Below are 22969 nucleotides of genomic sequence, written 5' to 3'. Positions count from 1 at the left end.
TCAATGGAATCTTGATGATTTCCTTGTAAAGATGGGTAGAAATAGATAATTTTAGTAAGTAGTGACTTTTCGTGTCTAAGGAACCTGATACTATCATTTCACAGCTGGACTCAAAATGCCCAGCACTGAGCAGAGGCAAAGGGCGCCCACTGCTGGAGTGTCGGACACAGACCAGCCTCCACCCACACTCACATCACGGCCTCAGCTTTGCTTACTGGTTTTCGAGGCTGCATTCCTATGGGACTGAAACATACCTTGGGAGTTTCAACTGCTGAGAGAAGTGGGAAAAACCTGGTTTGATCACAGCCCAGCCCACCCCTGTGTGTTATTGTACAGCTTAGGGGACATGAATTGCAAACAATCCTACTCTTTTGTAATATTCTAAATAGAAAAAAAAAAAAAAAAACCTATGTTAAGCACTTAGAAGTAGTCTACAGAAGTGGAAATCCAGGTGAGACACAGTTACCGCAAGGAAAGCGTTACGATGCCTGAAGCACACTCCCCGTGAGCCGTGAGTGGGAGAGGACAGGCTAGCGACTGGACAGCGGAGCTGATGTAGCTACACCCTGCACTGTCCATACACCTGAGCAACATCTCCCAGGGCCCCTTCTCCTTGGGAAAGGAAAACCTCCTGCGCTGGGTTTCCGATAAAAAAAAAATAATAATGACACCATATCGCACAAAGAGAGGAAGAGAACAATAGGAAATGAACATTTTATCCCAGTTGAACAAGTTGTCAAATTCTTCTAGAGAGGACGTTGGTGTCAGAGGATTCCTAGAGACCCAACGGATAGAGAGACCGAGGAAACCCGTGGATGGTGGACCGCACTGAGTGAATGTCTATCCGAGCGCATGTCATCTGAGGAAGTGGTCCCCATCTCACCTAAATCTCAGAAGGTGGCATTACCCGAAAGTGGGGACATCCCTGGCTTGCAGGCCACTAGCGGTGTTGGCGCTAAAACCACTGTTACAGGGGATTTCCTTAGCTTCATTTCCCAGAGGGCCTGAAACGCTCTCACTGTAAAAAATGAGCAAACTTCCACTCAGCCCAGCAAGCTCCTTAAAAACAAAAACACATGGTGTTCGTCATGTATTTGTTTAGAACGGGTGTCTGTGGCCTCTTCAGGGACGGATGTCCATGATCTCTTTCACACACTTGGTCCAAATAGAACAGGCCCTAAACTCAGAAGTTTCCACGAGTGCTGCTAATTCCCAAGTGATTTCAATGTGTTTATTAACCCTACTGAGCCACGCAAGAGTGACACTGACAATGAAGACATAATGTCTTGTTTTACTTTGGGACACAGATATGTGTCTTTAACTTTACAATGTCACCATTCTCAGAAAGGGGGCTTCTGGCCTATTTAAACCTTATTTTGAGACTAATAAAGAACAGCTGAAAATCTTCATCTTTAGAAGAGATGGAGAAAAAACAGAAATGAATCACACAGCATTGTCATTATGGGCATATTAACTCCCTATTACAGGGAAATGCAGGTCCCACGGACCATCTCAAAAGCTCCAGTAAACTCTGACCAAACAGCAGATGTCTGTGAATTTAACTTGTCATCTTAAAAGGCAGTATTTAATTATTTCCCTTCATTCAGGCAACAAATGGTTCTTTTAGAAGAGAAGGTCAATGTTACTCAAATTCTTTCTACCAACAGACTGCTGATATTCTTATTTTGTTTTGGAGGAAGTTGTCAATGACCACTGGTCTTGGTAGCCATGCGTCTGTTCTAAAACAAGTAGGATAGCAAAGACTGTTGGCGGTTTTCTCTTACCTGGACATCCAGTTACTCCAGTGATACTTCCAACAAAGACACAGGGCAAAGAACCACAACTCCAAGCCTGCCCTCTTGGTGGCGAATGGTTTTGAGTACCTCTATGCAGAATAAAGAGTCTCTAAAGTGACTGGTCCAATCTTAATTGTGAATATTTTTTCTCATTTACCAATATTCTACTGGCCAACTCTTAGTTATTTAGGTTTTTATTTTCTGTGGAATTTGTGGTTCTTCTCAGCTATTCAGCCATTCTGCCATTTTTAGAGGATAAATAAAACAGAATGAAACAAAAATCTGTCGGAGTTTCTATATTGCTCTAATTATTGATAAAGAGTATATTTGAAAAGCGGTCTAAAGTGAAAATCTTACATTATCAATTCACTTTATCAATAGTCTTGCTCCTTTCAAGGAGCGCATGGTGGGTTTGCCTTCCCTGGGCAAGGGTCTAAGTGTTTTGCATACATGAACTCAGTTTGTCTTCACACAGCCCCTTGAGATGGATGCAACAACTACTCATGTTCTAAGATGAGTGAAAAAGGATTAACAAACTTTCGCTTATTTAAGGTCACAAAGCTCATGAAAGCTACTGCAGGATTTGAAATCAGGCAGTGTATCTCAAAAGTTCTGAGCATTGAAACCAACTGTTGCCTCTCACTTACCCTTTATGTCTTTATATTTTGCCTTCTTAAAAAATATAAAAATATATATAGTGGTTTTTAATTATTTTATATGAATGATGTTTACTTAGATTTACTTACTATTACCATTTGTTTTCTGTTCCTCCTGACATCTAACTTTTTTCTTTCTTCTTTTCTTTTTTCTTTTCTTTCTCTCTTTCTTTCTTTTTTCTTCCTTCCTTCCTTCCTCTCTTTCTTCCTCTCTTTCTCTCTTTCATTTCCTTTCTTCCTGAAATTTATTACTCAGAAGTTTTGTACTGTTCTGTTGGTGGTAAATATTCTCAGATTTATCATTCCATTGCCTTCTCACTTTTATTGTTGTCACTGAGAAGTATTTGATTGATTTGCTTTAAAGAACTTTAAAAAGATATACTATACATTAATACACATGAAAAGCTTTGAGCAGCACATAATAATACATAACTGTAAGAGGCTATTATTCAATGTCAATATCTTAGAAAAATACTTTTCCTAAATTAGCTCACCAGATAATCCAGTTAACTTACCTAAGAGAAACTTGATTATAAGTAACAATGCTAATAAATAAATAATGATAGTAATAACTATAATAATTGGGTGGTCCTTTCTTCAGGCACTCTTCTAAGGCCTGTTCAGCAATTAATTAATCTAACCATTGCTATAATGTGTCTATAGGTATAATTTTCTTTGCATTTATTCTGTTTTGGTTGCACATTCTTGAACTTATGTGTTCTTACTTTTAATTTATTTTTCAAAATTTTCTTCCATTACCTTTCAGATATATTTTCTGCCCCATTTTCTTTATTTAGTCCCATGAACTCACATGCTAAATCTTTTCACTGTATCACATTTATCTTTCACATTTTTTCTAATTTTTTCTGTCTTTCAGGCTTTCTGAATCTCAGTCTGCATATTTCTTCTGATCTATCTTTGAGTTTACCAATCTCGTCAGCTGTGTAAAATCTCCTATGAAATACGTATGCTGGGTTTTTAATTACTGTATTTGAAAGCTCCAAAATGTCCAAGAGATTCTTTTTTGTCTTTTCTAGCTTTCTGTATCTCCTGCCTTGACATCTAGTTTCTTAAACATATTAATCATAGTTATTTTAAAGTCCAAATGCAATGCATTTTCACATCTGAATTTCCCGTGGGTCTGTTTTAGGTTTGTCTGTAGCATCTATTTCTTCTCTTGGTTTTAAGTTGGGTGAAGTTATGTCCTGATATGATTGGAAATTGTATTGAACTCCAGATATTGTCTTCAGAAAAATGATAGTATGCAGACTGAATAATGATATTTTCTTCCATAGAGGACTCACTGTTACTTCTGGTGAGCAGTTAGTTAGGGTTGGGGAGATTAATTTAAGGTTAATGAAGGCTGATAAAGAGCCTCCCAGTCTTCCAGCAGCCTCCTCAAAAGTCAAAAATATCTCAAAAGGAGAAAAGCAACATGGAGTGCAAGGCTTACATCTGAGATGAACTCCAGACTCTCGTCCCCACAGCCGCCAGTGTTCCCTAACTTGCTGGCCCTCTAGTTCTTTCAGACACACACACACTCTTATGCATCTTGGCCTGCGTTCTTAACTGCTATACATAATGTAATGCCTGGCTGTGTCCAGACAATAGACAGTCAGTCACTGGGAAGACAAATATATTTCTAAAGAACTTACCCATGTTTCAGGAACTCTTTTAAGTACCTTACATGTATTATTATACTGATTACTAAAATCTCTAGGAAATCTCATTTACAAATGAGAAAACTGAGTTTGGAGACATTAAGCTACTTGTCAAACTGGTGTATCTTCAAATGATAGGGCCAAGATTAAAAACCAGAATTGTGTGAAAGAAAACATTATTATTGCATTGTCGTCTTTATATTATTACTCTCTATTCTTTATCTTTCTGTTTTTTTCACTTCTTCCCCTGTCTCCTGCTCAGTCTCTTCCCCCCTTCCTCTCCCTTTCCCTTTTCTTCTTTCTTTATAAAATCTAAGGGGAAAATGTGATCCAAAGACATGCTCAGCCTGTATTTTGCCCAGCCCAAGTGCCAGCATAGGTTAGGGTGGACGTTATGATGACGCTGGCTAGCTGGTGACTTCGGTGGGGAGGCTGCATCTGCTTACTCGGAGGAGCAGCTGCACCATCTCAGCTGAGAGGCACAGTCCATCCTCCTCCCTGCTCTCCTGGACTCCCAACTGGCCATAAACCTCTCCACTTCTCGCCATCCTCTCTTCTCAGACATTAGTTCATGTACATTTATCTTTGATTGAGAACTGCCTCTACTTCCTAAATGTATCCATAATTTCAGTTTTGCCAGGCCCCAATCCATTCTCCAAACTTCAGCCAAACTGGTATCTCTAAATTGCACAACTTTTAGTCTCTTCAGCAAGTGGTGTAGGGAAAACTGGACAGCTGCAAGTAAATCAATGAAGTTAGACGACTCCTTCACAGCATAGACAAAAATAAACTCAAAATGGCTTAAAGATTTAAATATAAGATAAGACACTCTAAACTTCCTAAAAGAAAACATAGGCAAAACATTCTCTGACATAAATCTTAGCAATGTTCTCCTAGGGAAGTCTACACAGGCAATAGAAACAAAAGCAAAAATAAATAAGTGGGACTTAATTAAACTTATAAGCTTTTGCACAGCAAAGGAAACCATAAGCAAAACAAAACAACAACCTATGGAATGGAGAAAATATTGGCAAATGATGTGATTGATAAAGGCTTAATTTCCAGAATATGCAAACAGCTTATTCGACTTAATAACAAAAAAACAAACAACCCCAATCCAAAAATGTGCAGAAGACCTAAAAAAGCAATTCTCCAATGAAGACATAAAATTGCCAATAGGCACATGAAAAAAATGCTCAATATTGCTAAAATGCAAAAGATTTCATGATGTCACATACCCGCCAAAAGCCTTCAGGGACATTATAAGCCCCTCTGAGTAGCCTCAGGAGAGGATGGGGAGCATCTCATGGTCTGCCCTCCATCACTTGTCAGGGGCTCTGCCTGTTCTCCACAGCTCCTTCACGTGCCATGTTCTCTTTTTTTTAAGTTAATTTATTTTTTTTTCCACATATGATTGTCTCTCTTTGGAATTGGAATGTCTTTACCCTTCCCTGTTTTATCTTGGGTAACTCCTCCGTTTTTATAATCAACTTAGTCACGACCTCCTCCAGGATTTTCCTAATCACAGAAGGCAAGATTTCCATGCGCTGCCATCGGTCTCTGCACGGTCTATGTTACCAGCTCACTGGTCGTGTGGCCTTAGCTCCTTGTTTCCTCATTCGTGCCCTTGTCACCATCAGCATGATGTGGAAAGGACCCTGGTTAAATGTTGGTCTAATAAATGACTGAATAAGTAAGTGATAAGAAAATAAAGGCGTGACAGATTACCCATAGTGTGACCTAATTCACATGCAAGAAAAACTCTTAAACACATTTACACAAATAAACATGCATACTAGTAAAATAATCAGAAGATGACCCAGCGCAATATTTATAATAGCTATATTAAACATGTGTTCAAAGAGCACTTGTATAATTCAAACAGCCTCATAAAAGAGATTATAAGTGTGACTCCCAGTTTTACCACATCTGCATAGGACTTTACTGCACCTGGAATTCCCAGTGCTTTTTCATGCCATCTTCTGAAGTGGCATTGTGCTGCTGGGACTTGAGCCCCGATTTGATTTCATAAATTACAATCAATAGTTACAGGTTAACTTTGTATCACGTTGTTACCGCTTGACTTGGTGCCATGGTAGAAAGGAATGGTTCTGCAACTGTTTCTGAGTGGCTTACAAAAATCGGAGAGAAAGAAATATTAATATATAGAGAAAACTTAGAGTTTTTCTACCAGATAATCTGGAGATGGATATACTTGCTCATAGAATAATAAGAGGTTGGACATTATATATTATAATGCCTCTCCGTTCTACTCCTCTCTCTGAACCAGTCTCTTCTGCCCCACTATATTTATTTCTGAGGCATAGAATCCTACACCTAAAAATTTTGAAATCAAGAGGCAAACTGGTGTTTGTCCAACTGTCTCCTTCAGCATTATTGCCAAGTGGTTCCGTTTTTCAGAACTAACCACCTCCAGTAACTGCAGCTCAGTGCCCCTCCGGACTTTACTGCTTTGTCCCCAAGGTCAAGACCAAGTCCCATCCTCTTCCTCTGTTGGCTGGACAATAGCTGAAGGTAAGTATCTTCCTGCTTCTGAACCTTCTCTCTTTATTGCTGTTTTAAAACCCCTAAGCAAATCTAGACAAGAATTAGCTAACTTGTGTGGTTGGCTTTTTGAAACCATGTGCAAGTACATATATATCTCCACAATAAAAAATTTTTTTCTTAGATTCTGGACTGACTGTTTTTTCATCAAAATATTATGTGTATATAATATAATATATTCCCCCAACACTAGCAAAGACTTAAAAATAGGTACTGCTATTATTCCCATAGTACAGATGAAGAAACTGAGGAGTCAAGGGGTGAGGTTGATGTGGGAAAAAACGGACATGGGGTGTGAGGAGGACTGTGTCCCAGACTTCAGCTGAGCACCTGGGACTTGCCCTGCCAAGTGTGGGTCCTTGGCTTCATACAAGAAAGAATTCAAGAGTAAGCCACAGTTAAGTAAAGGTAGATTTATTCAGAGAGATACATCGAAAGGCAAGAGAAAGGCCACGAGGTGTGGGGGTTGGGTGCTCAGATTAAAAGCAGGTACACACTCCATAGACAGAGTGTGGGCTGTCTCTGAACAGGAGAGAGAGAGATGGCAGCCTTGAGGCACTGTGTTTTCAGTTTTTAATGGGCTCAGTGGCTTGATACGCTAATAAGTGGAAGGACCAGTCTAACCAGCCTAGGGAAGGGGCTGGGATTCCCAGGAAGTTGGCCATTTCCCATTCTTTGACCTTTTGTGACCAGCCTTGGGACTGTCATTGCGCCTGTGGGCGTGTTATTCACCATGTTAATATATTACAATAAGCATATAATGAAGCTCAAGGTCTACTAGAAGTTAAATCTCCCATCATTTTGAGCCTCAAGGCCTACAGGGGGTTGAAATCTTTCACCATTTTGAAGTTAATTGCTGTAGCATTCCTTGAATGGCTGTGCCCTGCCCCCTTCCTGTCTCAAGATAACAAGTGTGCAATGATGGAATTGAAATCTGGGACCAGAACATTTGACTCCAGAGTTCCTGCAGATGACATAGTGCCACTCTGCTATACAATGCTGTGCACAGTTGTACTCTGAAAAGTACAAGCACTATGACAAGCGCATAGCTTGTTATTTTCCCTCCGTGATGGTCAACATTTACCAGGGGATCTGTGCCTCCATGACTCAAAAACCAGGGCGAATATTACCGTAAGCTTCTTCCAGCAAGCTCCACTACACATGATACTGTCACCAAGCCTGCTTATTTTTAAAACTCTAGTTCAATTAGACTATGTCATGCAATTATTTTTGCATTTTCCAATACATCACTAAATCTCTCAGTATATAATTTATATTTAAATATAAAAATACATATACGTACTTCAAAATATAACTGTGTTAAATTGTAAAAATCTCTATTTAAATATAAAGCCATATTTAAATAAATACATTAAGAGAAGTTTAAGATGAAATGTCTGAATGGTCTTAATGAAGCTTTTGCAAATTGCTTCCTGAGTCTATTTATTTGGTGAAGCAGCCTGGAGAAGATAAATAATGACTTCCCCCTTATGCTACAGAGCTAACCTGTTTTGAAATTTGAAAGAAATGAGAGGCAATTAGGAAATTTTACCATAATATTTAACAGTGAAAATTATATTTTTCCCCATTATTGTGATTCAAAATGAACATAATGCTTCCCCTCCCTAAAATCCAGTGGAAGAAGTTCAGAAACTTGAGATAATTTTGTCCTTGACAGGGACACAGTGACATCGTGTGGAATAAAAGAGAACAGAGCTACCCTACAAGGCCGTCCTGCTCTCCCCAAAAGAGCACAGCCTGAAATAGGAAACTAATGCCTGATTTTTCAAGTTCAGCTACTGAAGTCTCTAAATTCACCTTAGAATTCTTCATGAAGAATGTGAGTTCAAGGAAAGTGCAGGCAGTTAATTGACACATTTTATAAGAAATATTTTAGACTCTAAAAAGAGAACAAAACCAAAGATAAGACATTATGATTCAAGAAAATGAAAATGAATATATGCGTGACTGGGACATTGTGCTATACACCAGAAACTGACACATAGCGACTGACTGTACTTCAATCAAAAAAAAGGAAAAAAAGAAAGGCATTATGATGCATACGCATCTGAGAAAATACATTAAATACTTTCCTATTTCCTGCCCTCACCTGCAACTGGCCCCAACACACGCCAAATTTGTTCATACTTGTATCTAGAAACTTCAGTGATCTCAGAGCATTTAGAATAAAACTCGCAGCTTAAATAATTACTGGATGAACTTTCTTCTCAATTAAATACTCTTCGGAAAAAACTGACAACAATGTATCTTATTCCAAGATTCTGTCCTATTTCAGATTTGGGGACATTTCTTCCATTATTTCTTTTATAATTTTTTATTGTTTATTTCCCTACTTTTTTCTCTTGAAAACTAGCTACTCAGACATTGTATTTTCTGGAGTAACACTTAATGTCCTACAGCTTAAGCTTTTGGACAAGTCTTCATTTTATTTTCTTAGTGTTATATTGATTCTTAAATTTAATCAATCATACTTGAAAAAATAAATAAATAAACCCAACCCCTTTTCTTTGTTAAATGTCTTTCTCATTTGTAAACTTTGCCATGAAAGATCTGGAAAGAGCTGCTTAAAACCCAAGTCATATTACACCTCCCATCTGCTTAAGATATTCTCTTCACATCTATTTATTTTATTTTACTTTTTATTGAAGTTTAGATGATTTACAATTTTGGTTTCAGGTGTACAGCAAAACAATTCAGTTATACATATGCATACATATGTATTTTTTCCTTTCAGATTCTTTTCCATTATATGTCATTACAAGAAATTGAATATAGTTCCTCGTGCTATGTTGTAGGACCTTGTTGTTTATCTATTTTATTTATAGTAATATGTCTGTTAATCCTCCAATCCTAATTTATGATATCACTTATATATGGAATCTAAAAAAAAAAAAAGGAAATTCCATTTACAAACCAGAAACAGACTCACAGACATAGAAAACAAACTATGGTTACCAAAGGGGAAAGGGCAGGGGAGGAATAAATTAGGGGTTAAAGATGTTCCCATTACAGTTATATAGGTTGGAATTCTTACTGGGTCTTCTGCATTGTCCCCAGTTCGACACTCCCAGCACGAGTCAGTGTCCACCGACCACATGCCTCTGCAGCAACTCAGCCCCTCCTAAAATGTTCCTCCCTCATTGCTGCACTCCTGGCTCCTGTAGCTCAAAGCTGGTCGTGACTGCTGACTCCATATCCTCACAAAGAACACTGTCACTTTCCAGCCTAGTGTTTCCCCCAGAACTCTGCATCACTTCACTCCATCATGAGTCTCTCCTGGACAATTATTGTCGCTGCTGTATTCTTATTTATCTGTGTTTATGTCTTGTCTTGTGTTGGCCCCCACAACAAGAATGTAAGTGCCCAGTGAGAGCTTTTTTGTGGTGAGATATACAACTCACATTTGAAATGAAGGTTGTCCACTCAACGGTGTTCAGCAAGTACTAAAAAATTGAATAATGTTTTGATTCATATTTGTTTATTTACTTATTCATTACACACAATCTCTCCCAAAGAAGAGATTTTGAGACACTTTTTATTCTGTTATTTTCTCCCTCCCTCCTTCTCTCTCTCTCCTTCCTCCTTCTCTCTCTCTCCTTCCTCCTTTTCTCTCCTTCCTCCTTCTCTCTCTCTCCTTTCTTTCCTTTTCTTCCTTCCTTCCTTTCCTTCCTTCCTTTTCTTTCTTTCTTTTCTTTCTTTCTTTCTTTTTCTCTTTCTTTCTTTCTTTCTTTCTTTCTTCCTTTCTTTCCTTTTCTTCCTTCCTCCCTTCCTTCCTCTCTTCTTCCTTCCTTCTTCTCTTTCTTTCTTCCCTTATTTTCTTCCTTTTTTCCTTTTGTTCTTCCTTACAGAAACATGACAATTTTCATGCTTCGTGCTTAAGGAAAAATGATGACTTATTGCTAAATAGAATGTCTTTGTATTGATTCAGTTCTTAAAAGGAGTATTTGAGGGAGAGTATAGCTCAGTGTTAGAGCGTGTGCCTAATGTGCATGAGGTCCTGGGTTCAATCCTCAGTATCTCCATTAAAAAATAATAATTAAATAAATAAATAAACCTTATTACCTCTCCTCCTCCTCAAAAAAAAAAAAAAAAAAAAGAGTATTTGGAAGTGGGCCTCTGAACACCATATTAAATTGCTGGACCAAATAGCAAAGCTAATATATATATAACCTGTATACACCAAATAGAGCTTGCACAGTCATATTTTTTTTTTTCTAGTGGGAGTCATTAAAGGAACAGAGATATTTGATTTAGAACAATGCAGACATTTATTAGGTATGTTTGATTTTTCAGAAGGTTTTCAGACCTTTAATAAAGAAAGGGGGTTGGGTTTATTCCGTGATCAGTAAGTCATACTTATGTGGGGACAACTTTTAACAAAGTACAAGAAAAAATAAATTTTACAAATGAGAAAGGCATAGAATTCTTGATGATATGTATGTTAAAGTATTTAGGGAAATGATGTCTGTAACTTATTTGTATCAAAAATGCATTAAAAATATGGGTTGATTGATGGATATAAAATGTCATGATAAAGCAAATATATTTTAATGTTGTTAGTATAATCTGAGTAGATAGATATTGATTACTCATTGTAAAATTATTTAACTTTCTCTCTATGTTTAAAATTACTTAAAATAACACTTAATTTTTAAATTACAACTAAAAGAAAAATTGTATGTTTACATCTTCCTAAAAAAGTCTGCTTTATTCTTAATTATTTTTTAAGATTTAAAGGGTATGTAGTTAAATAAATCAAATTATTTAGACAATTTAAACAACTTGCATTGTTAAGTAGATCAAATTGCTAGGGAGACATATTTTGTATGACTAATTAACCAAGGTTTTTTTCTATAGGAAGATAATATACAGATGAGTGTTTTTACATTCAATCTTTCTGTGTAGCTTTGACCCAGAGTTAGCATTTTGGTTTCTTGCCCTTCCATTGACCCCAATTTTCAGGGCTTAGAAATTGGCTGCAAAATTGGCTTTGGTGCTGAAACTTGGCACCAAAACCTAAAACCCAAGACCAAGTCATCATTTTTAGTTTATTTTTCAAGTTTATTGGCAATAAGTCATAATAGTCATTTCTTTGCCTGAGATGATATTGCCAGGGGGTGTCAGGACACAATGTCCCTCAGGTGATGTTTCAGGAAAATCTGAAACATATGCAGTGAGATGATGGCCTAAGGAGACAAAAAGCAGTAAGCAGGAATTCAGAAATAAGTGAGAAGTTAAGAAAAGTTTAATTTTCTGGTATGAGGTATCATTCTGCCTCACTCATTAAATTCTCTATTCTTGCATGAATTTCCTGGCCAAAGACTCAATATGTCGATAAGTTGACTTACCATCTTACTATTTTTTGTGTGTGAACATTTTAAAACAGGAAGAATATAATGTCAATAATTTATAGAGGCTCAGCAAGATACATTCTCCAAGCTATGATTTCTCCACCAAAACTGGTTTATTTAAGAAGTAACACTTTCTCCTTATGTAGTACATGTTTGGTTAATTCAGGATACAATAGTAATCTCTTAGTGGAAAATATGTGATTCTTTCTACACTGTATCATTTGATTGGCCCAAAGTTCACCATTTCCTATCTCTCCTGTCTTCCTCTAGATTTTTTTTATCCCAACTAGGATACTCATGTTGGAGAGTACTTAGACCAAATATGGTAATTCATACCTCAAATGGTGTGTGTCTCCTAATTGATATGTAGAGTAACTGCAAAAAAAAAAAAAAAAAAAAGCACACAAAATATACTATTATCATTTCCAATTATTTGTTCATTTGCTTTGATACTTGGTTGTCAATTCTAAGGTATTTTGGCTAATAGAACCTCTTTCATTTGTCTCCTATGTCCTTTTGTCATATGCTCATTAGTGGTTTTTGTTTATATTTTTTAACATGCCTTACTTTTCTGTCACTACAGTGTGCTCCAGGCTCACCTTGTATATTTTTTGCTTCACTCCTAGAATCAGTCATTTCTCTAAGGAATCTGGGTACCTTTGGAGAATGGTATTAGAAGCCAAGATCTGGGATCCAAGTATGTTCATTCCTACTGGCATGTCATAACCTTCCCAGCTGAGAGAGAAAAGAAAAAAATGTGTATATTCCAAGCCATATATATACACATAAATATATATATTTCTCTGTGTAACCATCTGCATCCTAATTAGACTAAACATGAGTTCATTCTGATCTCTCCAGCTCTAATCTATTCTCCATCGGTCATTCCAGCCTTCTGCCTTTGTGTAGCTGCAATTTCCCACTCACTTTATTAACTTCATCAACTAGAGTACAGTGCTTATTTGCAGCTCTTTCTACCTTGATTTTTGAGACTCACTTATTTCCAAAGTTATTTGTCAGTAACTTTTCCCCACTCTTTCCCCCCCCCCCACTCTTTTCAGGGAGGTTGTTTCATATATCTGTAGTACAGTTAGATTATTTTGTTAGGTTGTTTTGTTACATTTTTCATTCCCTCCTAAGATCCATTGACCTCTTAAATAATTTTTAAATTTGCATATATTAAGGTTCATTACCTTTGTACACATGTTTTGACAAATGCATAATATCACATACCCACGATTATAGTAGCAAGCAGAATAGTTTTACCCCTCAAAAAAATCCCATGTACTTCACCTATTCAACACCCTTTCTGCAGCTTGAGTCTTTTTAATTAAATCTCTTTCTCAAAAGGGAGGACAAAATATTACCCTTTATTTTGGCATATACAACTATATGGCCTTCATTATCTGACTTACATTTTCCTTTCTAGACATATCTTTAGAGTCATATTCAAAGTCAACCAAACATTGTACATCCCATGCAAATCAAATCAAACTGTATTTCTTAGACTGTATCATCTTGCTAATTAATTTACACTAAATACTTCTCCCTGTCAAAAATGTTGTTGTGGAAGGTAAGCCTGGAAAATTTCCACACACTCTTCAGAAATGATCTTGAATGTTACCACCATCAGGAAAAAAAAAAAAAACAAACCTGCTTGATCACATAAAATAAATTATGTAAAACATCTTACATGTTTCATTTTATTTCATTGTATTATCCTTTTATACTGTTATATTTCTATTATTCTTCCCCCTCACTAGAACTTAATCACCATGAAGAAAAATAGTGTTATTCATCTCTATACGCCTATGCCAGTGTCTGTCGTTTATTATTCGCATATCCAATATATACAAGTTGCACAGAAAAGACAACTAATAAGCGAACGAGTGAGCCAACCGTACACTTTTGTTTCTGACTCTCACTTGCAGAATTTGAGCTTTTGGGGAGCTGAGGTTGATCTAAGGCTAAAATGTTAAATCTCGTCTGATCAGCTGAGGTTCGCCGGGGCTAGTCATGGAGGGCTTGGGATGCAAACCTGATATAAACTGTACCCCTTAGAGCTGCTGCACAGCTTCCTTACTGCGTCCACTTATTTAGTTTAAAAAGGTGCTACATATCCCCATACGACTGCCTCCCTTGACTCTTATGAGTATGCGTGTATGCACACACAGCTCCAAGAACGATTCTCGGCCAAATGGTGAACGTGGGCAGTGAGGCTGCGCTACTACAACCCTCGCCGCGGGAATCATTTTGTTCTTACTTCCACGCTCTCAATACAAATTGGGCACAAATTTCAACATATTAGGTAAAAATGTCGCCATATTCAGAACAAATTTCACCACTGAAATTCCATATTCCACAGGCCTTCATGCAAATCACTCAAAGCAATGAGACCCCAGCAGTGCCTCCCAAGACCCTCACTGTGCCGCTTGAACCACCATCCTGAACACTCGGAGTGCAGCTCGCGGGCAACAGCTGAATACCTCAAAAATCACGACGAAAAAGTGGTCTGTGAGGAAAGCTTTTCAAGTGTTTTCCTAGGATGGCCACACTCGCTTCGCCAAATCAGCAGGTTTCACATCAAGAACTGAGCACTTCCATGTTTGTCGGAACCAAACCCAGAATGTACTCTTTGAAGTTAATTCTAGTATTGCTAATTTAACAGTAACCTGCAAAAGCATCAATATATAAAGAAAAATCAGTATTTATTGGCCGACTACTCTTGTTCTGGACAACAGGTGTAAGTAAGACACTCACACACGTTCTCAGTCAGAAAACACCAGGTGGCAGTCCCTGAGGTGTGGAAACGCCACAGCCTCCGGCCTGCGTGTTAGTCACTTAGAAACAGAAGAGAACTCACTCTCACTGCTCGCTGCTCAAAAGCCAGGAACTGAGAGGCGAGTGTCAGTAGAAAGGAATGAGGCTTTAATCAGAAAAGCCGGCAGTCTGGAGAGAAGGTGGACTTGTGTTCTGAGACCAACCCTGAAGATTCTGCTCAGCCATGACAGAAGGGAAGCAAAAGCTGGGAGAATCTGAGTGAATCACTGAGGCAGGACGCTGGGCCTGCCTCCTTCTCCTCTGCGTGCAGACTGGCTGACTCCCTCTTCAGGTGTTTCCTTGTTCCAGTGATCTACCTGCAGGATTGCTAAGGGGGCTGTTGGGCCACACAGCTAGTCATTCTTTAACTACCTCGATCTTCATTCTTATGTCTTTTTATCTCAGAAAAGAGTCAACAGGTGAGGCAAGGCATGGTGTGCCTTCAAGAGCACATGAGTCAGGAGTTTGGCTAAAATGCCTAGTGATCGCATTCCTATAATTAGGTGCTTTCAAGGTTAGAGGGAACAGAAATGGGTGAACAAGAAAGCCGCAAAGGGCTGCTTGTTGAGACAGTCTGGAGGGAATATGATCTTCGGCCTGAATGATTCCATTGATTGTAATCAGCACATTCGGAATTATCTGTAATGAAATGTTCTGGCATGGACCTTTATAATAATTACATATTCCCAAGAGCCGACTTTTCAGAGCTAGGAGTTATTGATACTTTTATTTCAATTTGCATCCCCTACCCTCCCACACCTAAAAACAAAAAAAGGAAATTATTTCTACTCATGCTCTGAGATTAATTTGTATAAAGTCCAACAGATATGGTCGGGTGAGTGGTGCAACATTTTTGAATTAGGCTTCCAAAATTCTTGTCCTTGAACTAGGAAAGAATTGAGAAAATAAATGTGATGGGACAAAATATTAACACAGGTTCAGATTTTGAAAAGTTAGTGGAAAGGAGATGGCAAGCTAGGGTTTAGGGAACAGCCAAAACAATTTTAATGGGAATAAATAAATATCTTCATCATTGATTAGCATCAAATGCTAATCTCCTCAATCCTTTGATAATAATGAAATAATGTTTTACTGTCTTTAGCTTAGTAAGGCAGAGCATTTAGACATGTGCTTCTGTATAAAGCACTAAAAATGTTGAATTAAGGTATTTTTATCAAAGAAATACAACAAGTTTACTGGCTAAATGACTTTTTCCCTTTAGAAGTTAAACTAATTTTTATTCTCATTTTATTCTCATGTGGGAGATAAGATTTTTGCAATTGCTCTAACACAAATACTGCTAACCTTTGTTACAGTAACACTGTTCTTTTCTTTGGAGTCAGCGAAGCCTCAAAACCAGTGAACCATTTCCTGCTATGTGTTATTCTTACAGTTTCATTAGCTCCAGATCCACTGCCAGTTTGAAAGCTCCTATGTATAAAGCACTGCCAAGCCTGGAAGTATAATAAACCTTCTGTAATGTTCTTGGAAACCAAAGGCACTGAGCTCAGGGACTGAAGCATTTATACGTTTAAGTCAGGTATTGCAATTCTCCTATCTCATGAGATTCTAAATGACCGTGGGATGAATAAAAACTGCTCTCTGCTGACAATGAAGCTTCACCCAAGTCCAGCGATGTAAAATGGGAGGCTGCGAAGCAGAAGGCAGGGTTTGCGTTCACAGATGAGTGAGACACCATGAGTGGCGGTATGAGTATTTGAGAACAAACGCTGAACAAAAACGCTCATAGGCTGTGGCCAGAAAGCACAGGCTCAAGAGTTTAAGTAAAAAAAACCAAAATAATAATAATAATAAAGCATACATTTACATGAGATGATAATTTTGGGGGGGGATAAATCTATACTTTTGTGGGGGTTTTTGTAGTCACTGAAAAATGTTTGATTTTCTGATGCAAACTTCCAGTTTGAGTAAAGGAAGTTGAAGCATGTAGAAATGTTTCTCCTCTGTAGTTAGAGGTGTCTGGTACCTATTACAAACTTTCTGACTATCATAATTTGTCCTCATTATGGCTCACAAATAATTCCACTCACTAGTCACGTATGATCCAGGTCTCAGACCTTAGACCAGACATGGAAACCCTGATCAAGCAAGCCTGGGTCCCTTCCTACTGAAGGAAAATATTAGGGTTGAGGTTAAAGTCAAAGTTGAAGCCAGCAGGAGTGACAGTTTAGGTGTGCTCAAGACCCTGAGTCACAATCTGGCTTTCTGCCTGCCACTGCTGAGGCAGTAGCCAAATGGCACAAGAATGCAGAGGCCTCTTCTGGAAAAACCAGGAGTAAGACCATTTCAAATAACAGACATCACAAGGCCTGAGAAAATTCTCTCTGCAGAAATACTATTTTCCTTATTTCTTTTTTGAGGATGTTAAGCCAGCTTCAGAAGTCTAAGGAAACACATACATTTTATTCGAATACGAGGAAGCCTCACACATCTTTTACTGGTTCTGGTCATATGTGTGGGATTTTCATGGCTGAATTGACCTTTTGGCATGCCTCAGTTTCCTCCTGTTCTGTACAAAGGGTGTAAATCAGACCCCAAGGGGTTTAGCCAAAGACTTCGCTTCTGTTGCCCTATTCTTACAAATTAGCCTCAGGCACTACTTCCCAAATCCAGCCTCCTTTCTGAGAACACCTGAAGTTTCGCTTCTGTCCACTGGGAACCGATTCCGAAGGCTGGTCGAGACACTGGCCCTTCCACTGAGTCCCCTGTGGCTTCTTCCTCCCCCCAGCTACATCCGGAACAACCTGACAGTAAAAAGCAGTGATGGCCTGTTGGAAGGTTGTCATTTTCCCCTATCCCTGGTCCTTCCTTTCCCTCGTCTTCCCTCCCTCAGTGATCTGGCTGAGCGTCTGCTCTCTGCATGAGGCAGGGAGGGCGGCAGTGACCGCCAGGCCCCAGATTGATGGTGTGTGGAAACCAGGGCCAGAGCTGCTGGCGGCCAAGAGCTTCTCCACAGGGTCCCATACAATACACTTTCCAGATTTCTGGGCCTGCGTCCAGCTACACACGTCTGTCTTGCAACTCTCCCTCCAGGAGAACGGGGTAGAGGATGGATGGGGGCGAAGGCCTGTGCGCGCGCTTGCTGGCTTATTTACAACTTTAACAAAATGTGCTTAGTGTATGTAACTTTAAGAAGCAGCCAGGAGAGAAAGGCCACCAGACTGTCTCGCCCCCTCCTCGGGGAGGGGGGGCTATTAGGGCCAGACAAGGGCCAGTCTGGGGGTGACGTCTTCCAGCCACGGAGGCAGGTGCAGGTACACACAGCAAAACACCCCTGTTATGCTTCCTGCACCATCAGCCCTGCTGCCACAAGCAATGGGAATTCCCATTCCAGATCATCACCTCTGTGTGTAACTGCTGTTGCCTGGAGACACAGTGCTTCTGGAATATTCTTCACTTGGGAGCTCCAGAAGGCTCTACAGCTGGGAAAAGCCTAACCTCCAAGGCCCCAGGGGGACTAGACTCCACCCCTAGGAATTAACTGAGGACACCCCCTTCCCCAGCTTCTCCCGGCGTGGAGTGAGGTTGTGTCCCCCAGAGTCCCGCAGCAAAGCTAAGGGGGAAGCAGGCAGAATAAAGTGCCAAGTGGCTGGAGTCCGTAGAGGACCCGCTGCATTTGCGCCCTCCGGTGAATCTGAGCTCTGGGTATAAGCACAAGTGCAAAGACATCACAAGCTCAAATCATATTCTAAAAAAGCATGTAACTTTTCTCCCAAGTAACTACAGCGCTGAGGTCTTCTGGCTCAAGGTCCCTGACTTGGCACATAAATCTTTCTTACCTCTTCTGAGACTCTGTTCAAATGACACAGTAAATGAATTAAAAGTTATAAATTCATAATAGCAAAAAGGAGAAGAAGGAAAGGATTCATGGTGAAGATGGCAAGTAGACGAAGGGATGGAAACGATTAAACCAAACAACATGCAAACACAGGAGGTGAGGACAACATAGGCTGCAGGTGAGACTCGCGGAGATCAGCAGAATGACGATGCAAAGTTAAAGGATAAATTCTTTCCTTTAACACATAGAGGAAATCGTAGACCCCCATCAGATCCTGCCTCATCCTGACTTGTGCAGACCAGGAGTTTATTCCCATGCAGCACGCCAGAGCACTGTTCTCTATAAAAGCTTCAAACAGTTTGAGGAACTAGACACCTAAGATGGATACTGTCACTCTGGGATAAATCACTAATAATTCCGGCGTCCTGGAGAACCTCAGGGGCGAGGCCAGCTACTTGACCGCTCATGCTAAAATGCTTTTTGACCGTCTTCAAGCTCCTTGTCTGTCATCTGAATCTCTCCATATAAAATATGAACAAATAAAGGCAACTAGATATTTGAAGAAACCCTCCAGCAATGACAGATGAAGCCCTAGATGAAGGTGACCTCAAAGCAGCAGGTGATTATGGAAATGGAAAAGATATTTGGAAAAAAATCGGTAAAACCCACCTCTGCTTAGAAAATTTCAGTAAGTCGTATGTGAAGGAAGAAAAATCAACAGTAAGAAACAACCCAATAAACTACATAATAAAAAAGGAGGCAGAGTTTTTTTAAGTATGACTGATTAAATTTAAAAATCAGTATAACACTGAGAAAATAAAATGAAGACTTGTCCAAGAGCTTAAGCTGTAGGACATAAAGTGTTACTCCAGAAAATTCAATGTCTGAGTAGCTAGTTTTCAAGAGAAAAAAGTAGGGAAATAAATGATAAAAAATTATAAAAGAAATAGTGGAAGAAATGTCCCCAAATCTGAAATAGGACAGATTTCTTTAAATGATTTCCTTTAAGTCATTTAGCAAGAATCTGTGGAAGACGTACACATAGAAATATTATCAATTATTAAAACACTGAATATTGAAATAAGATTCTAAAAAGTTTCACAGAGAAAAACAAATCAAAACATTTTCTGTAAAGAAATAAGAATCAGTCTTGCATCTAATTTTTTTACAAAAACAATATATCCTAGAAGACAAGAGACAGAAATTTTTAAAGGATGGAGGGAGGGATATTTTTAAGAAATTAAAATTATATCTTTAGCCAAATCATGAATGAAGCATGAGTATGAATAAAGTTTTTTAAAAAGACTTTATCTTACAAGAACCCTCCATGAGGAAGGTTTTGAAACCGTACACCAGCAAAGCAAGGCTGGGAAACGAGAAAGAAAAAAAAATGTTGCATACAAGAAATGCTGGACATGCTTAGGAGTTCAATTTAAAAAAAAATTCTTAGCCATGTGGAAGGCCTACAATTAATCTTTCCAAATTTGATCTGGAAGCCAGTTGCTTCTAAGAGGAATGTTTTCAATGTAAGAGAAGAGTGTAGTACAAAGGAAGATTCGAATTTGTAAGAACTTGGAAGATGTTAGAAATAAATGTGGTATTGATTTTATATCTCAATAAAAAAAGTGGAAAGCAATTTCAAATTCCAGGAAAAACAAAAATATATCCAAGAAAAATATGATCTAAGTATGAAGCAAAATAGAATGTGACTTATTATAAACAACTGATAGACAAGAATGAAAGGGAAATAATTTTCTTCGATATTTGGAATCCCAGTTTTGTGTGTGGCATAAGGGCCATAACAGCATAACTGAAGGAAAGGAAAGGGGACAATAGCACACTGCTTTCTCCTGCGTGAAAAACGCTCACCTGGTCACCATTATGTAAACACTGCTTATTGGTTGCTGACTTTTAGAATCAAGGTGAAGAACTTTATTTTAGTTACAGAACAGAAATAGGATGTGACAGAATTTGGAAGTAGAACTTGAGTAGAGGAGAGGTTACACTCAGAAAGTTAACATTCTCATCTTAAAAAGCAGCAAATCAAAAGACACCACGGCATGGTGATGAATTGAACTTTAAATGTACACAGTTATCCATGATTAGCCATGTGGTTACAAAGATGTCCATAAAAAGAACTAAAATCAGTGATATAACAATCAAAATACAGAATAGGAGGGAGGAGTAATCGAGGTTTTTCAGTAAACAGAGTTCTTATCTATTGGAACATGAACATATGGACATCAATAAATAGCCCTATTTTTGTAATTTGATGATAATCATAAAGTATTGATAACGGAAATACGCAAAAGTAGGGGCAATGCCTGTAAGAATCTGCTCTGTAATTAAGGGACAAGGAGGGGTGCTTGCCTTTTTATCACCCCTTTTGTGCTGTTCCATTTTTATACTACATGGCATGAATTTTTATAATGTAATAAAACATAAATAGAGCAGAAATGTTTATGAATCTGATTAAAATGTTCAATTTCAATTTCAACAAGTCCACTGGTTTTATTCTTCATATCCCACACTCCCAAAACAACCATCAAAAGTGTATAGAGTATTCAGACAAACAAACATGTAAAATTGAACATTTCAGCCAAATTAACAATACAAATTTGTTCAGTCACATAATTTTTTTTTCTCTTGCCAACTTCACAGCTGTCAATCAGCAGCAGAAACCTTCTAAATATTCCAACATCTGCTTCCATATGATTTATTCTTTCATTTTAAATAATTCCCAAGGTAGGCAGTAGATTTTTAATCAAAATTCATTTCAGTATTTTGGCCATCTTATTAAGCACCCCCCCCAAAAAAAACCCTATTCTTTTCCCATCACACCTTCCCTATTCTTAAACTGTTTTCATTTCTTGAATAATGTAATACTATTCGCCTTTCCTTCTACCTTTCTGAGGAGTGTCAGTAAAAATCCGAATTCACCACCGCAATGGAACTCAAATGCCTTGCTGACAGGGTCTGGCATCATATATTTATATTAAGAAGGTAAAATTATTCAATATATAATAACCTTCATATTTTGAATCATGACTTGTGCATTTATTCTCTATCTGCTTTATTTGCTTTAACTACTTTCTAGATCATTTGGATTTGTCTTGAAATTTTAATTTTTATGCCCTTTAGCTAAGTAAAATTTATATTTCTGGAATGTAGTTCATTAATTCTACAATGCTGTCAGTTTTCAAAAGTGTTTTTGACAGGCCCTCATGTTATGGGACATTGTCTAGGGAAAGCCAAAGGGAAAAAAAACCAAAACAGAAAACACATACTTAGGGTGGATTTTTAAATTACTTACTATGGTTAGCCATTTCACAGTTTTAACCTTTCATTGAACAGGAAAGAATGATTTTATCCAGACTGTGATTTTTAGTTGCTCTAGTATTTTTTAAAAATGAGGAATGCATGGAGTGTTGTAAAGAGCAACATGTTTTCTGTGCCGGTTAGAAGAGAGCATTTTACTGTCCTCACTTAGAGTGGGTAAGGTTGATTTTTTTAATGTACTGAAATGTGAATATCATAATTTTGTTCCTTTGGTAAACGCCTTCATTAATGGGAAATGAACCTAAATCCTGAGTAGATTGAAAATCTGTCAATTGTTTTCCTGTCTCGAATTTTGAAAGTTAATTATTTTTATTTCCCACTAGTGCTTTTTAAAACTGCTCTGCTTCCTTCCACAACTTTTTTACAGAGAACATCACATTTCATTTTAAAAGCCCTCAGGGGAGAAAAGTCTCCTCCATAGGGATTATCTTAAATTTAGCACCTTATATAAATGGAAATGAAGACACTGATTTGATACAAGAATGTGAGGTCCAACTATGAGAAAGCAGACTTCAGCTTACATTATTATGACATATCTTGTTTACACAGTACCAAGTCCTGCCCTCTCTGAGCTGGAATGGACTTGCAAGCAGTTTCCCACTGCCAGTGTCCTCCCAGACACGGCCCGTCCACCTCACACTGCTACCAGAGTTAATTGTCTACATCAGGGAAAGTTCTATCACACTCTTTTGTAAAAACGCATTCACTCCCAGTGATAATGACACAAACCCCAATTCCTCCAGGACAGTGAACAAGGCCCTGTAGGGTGTGTTTGCAGCTGCCTGTGACCTCACAGGGGCCATTCCACTCACGCCAGGTTCTCAGAAGGCTTGCCTGTGCTGTCTCCTCCTCCATTCCACACACTCACCGCTCAGCACCCACAGTCTGACTTCCACTTTTACCATTGTACCCAAATGTCACCAAGGACACTTTTTCCTTCCTAAAGCACATTCTTCTGCTG

The 22969-nt window shown here is 38.4% G+C and overlaps 1 non-coding gene across 1 annotated transcript; it reads left to right on the top strand.

Moving 5' to 3' along the window:
* Window positions 1–10648: 10648 nt before the first annotated feature.
* TRNAI-AAU (transfer RNA isoleucine (anticodon AAU)) lies at window positions 10649–10721 on the top strand. Its single transcript has one exon. It is a non-coding gene; the product is annotated as a tRNA-Ile (tRNA).
* Window positions 10722–22969: the final 12248 nt, after the last annotated feature.

This window comes from Camelus bactrianus, chromosome 35 (assembly GCF_048773025.1).
Source record: "Camelus bactrianus isolate YW-2024 breed Bactrian camel chromosome 35, ASM4877302v1, whole genome shotgun sequence".
Taxonomy (NCBI): Eukaryota; Metazoa; Chordata; class Mammalia; order Artiodactyla; family Camelidae; genus Camelus; species Camelus bactrianus.
This window is presented reverse-complemented; position numbering and strand designations above follow the sequence as displayed.